Source organism: Gnatocerus cornutus, unplaced genomic scaffold (genome assembly GCF_029298725.1).
Source record: "Gnatocerus cornutus isolate USDA-ARS CGAHR unplaced genomic scaffold, icGnaCorn1.1 ctg00000301.1, whole genome shotgun sequence".
Lineage (NCBI taxonomy): Eukaryota > Metazoa > Arthropoda > Insecta > Coleoptera > Tenebrionidae > Gnatocerus > Gnatocerus cornutus.
Genome location: NW_028275620.1, coordinates 32,501 through 34,224, shown reverse-complemented (window position 1 = coordinate 34,224; position 1,724 = coordinate 32,501). Strand labels below are relative to the sequence as shown.

Sequence of the window (1,724 nt, the reverse complement as noted above, 5' to 3'; positions counted from 1 at the left end):
TTTCGGTTTTTCGACCGGATCGCGGAAAGTTGTGAACTCCACCGCGAAAGTCGAAAGACGTTAGAAGTCCTCTTTTTTCGGACACACGGAGAGGATGTAGCAGAGTAGTCGAGAAAGAAGAAAATCGCAGGTGTCGAATTAGGTTACGACACCGTGGGTTTTAAATGATTTACGCCCGGCTACGGGACCGGCGAGAAACGCTCCCGATTCTACGATTCGCGTGAATGATGTTCGTCGTTAGACGCTTCAAAGAGTTTTTTGAAAGCGCCGTTAAACGAGCGATCGCACACACATCACACCTTGCTTTTTTAATGTTTTTGGTAGATGTGGTAAAGTGATTTCGTTAGAAACGGTAAAATTCTCTTTACGGAGCGTACGACTGCACCATTTCAAAATTATATACACCGTCAATCGTCATTAAGTCACGATATAGAACGGTAAACTTGAGGATTTTATGTTAGACGCTCAGTCTGGCACGTCTATAAATTTTTTCGTCAAAATTCACGATCTGTCTTCGGTTTGGCGACGAAAAAATATAGAAAGAAAATTGAAACACGAACACAAAGACCGCCCGCGAAAATCTCTTTTCGCTTACGGCGGATACTAATTCGCTTTTTCATAACGAGTACGATGATGTAATGATGTGTTCATTCCGATCGATCAAAAACCGTCTCTTCGTCACACTTTTTAAAGTGCTTGACACACACACACGCACACTAAATGAAAGACACAATAAAGGAAAACTACCGAAAATGTAGTTTATGAGAGAAAGCAGCATTATTTATTAAAATTATTGCTGAGAAAAAGGAAATTGGCAAATTCCTAATTAAAATCGTATCGAACATGTCCCATCTTCACACATACATGCTCGTACTTTGCGTGTAAAAGCGGAGACCGCGTGAAAAAGAAAAGTGCTTCTTTTTCGGTGCGCGGATACAAATTTGTGTTTGGGTTAATATTTTTTTTAATTTTTTCGTACGCGTAAAACTGAGACCGACGATCGCGTTCCCTTTCAGACGAGAAAGTACGGACGAAAGACAATTAAGAGCGAGAATCATAAATATCCATACCACAACACCGAAATTTTAGACGTGGCACGTTTCGGAACCACGAAGATCATTTTCGTTTCGGATGTACGCACGTACGCAAAAATTTTTGCAAGACGTGTATAGACAGCTGGACGATCGGCATGATCGGGGTTCTTGTGGAACGAGCGTTTAAATTTTAAAAAGATTACCCTGAACGGTGGATCACTTGGCTCGTGGGTCGATGAAGAACGCAGCTAATTGCGCGTCAACTTGTGAACTGCAGGACACATGAACATCGACATTTCGAACGCACATTGCGGTCCTCGGATATAATGTTCCCGGACCACTCCTGGCTGAGGGTCGTGTCAATTTCAAAGACTGCTCGGTTTTCGTTTTCGGACGAAAACGTCGGAGCGTGTTGGATGTGTTGCGACGCGTCGAATAGGTACTCATTAATGTACGTGATCGTCACTTACGTCACGATATAACGACGCACGCCTCGAACGTGTGCCGAGACGTTTACTCGAGCGTGTTTTTTCGTCAAAAAGGACGGGACGGGTATGCTTTGTATTTTTTTTTACAAAGTCCGTCGGACGTCCACCTTGCGAATCATAAATACGAAAGTGTTTACGTCGGCACATGTTCTTGCGTGGTGTGTCGTAGAATCGTGTGTTTGTGTGCGTTTCTCGTGCAGCG

At 43.3% G+C, this 1,724-nt stretch overlaps 1 non-coding gene across 1 annotated transcript; it reads left to right on the top strand.

Moving 5' to 3' along the window:
• The first annotated feature begins 1,234 nt into the window (after window positions 1-1,234).
• Window positions 1,235-1,391, top strand: LOC148165492 (5.8S ribosomal RNA). The gene has a single exon (XR_015771426.1). It is a non-coding gene; the product is annotated as a 5.8S ribosomal RNA (ribosomal RNA).
• Window positions 1,392-1,724: the final 333 nt, after the last annotated feature.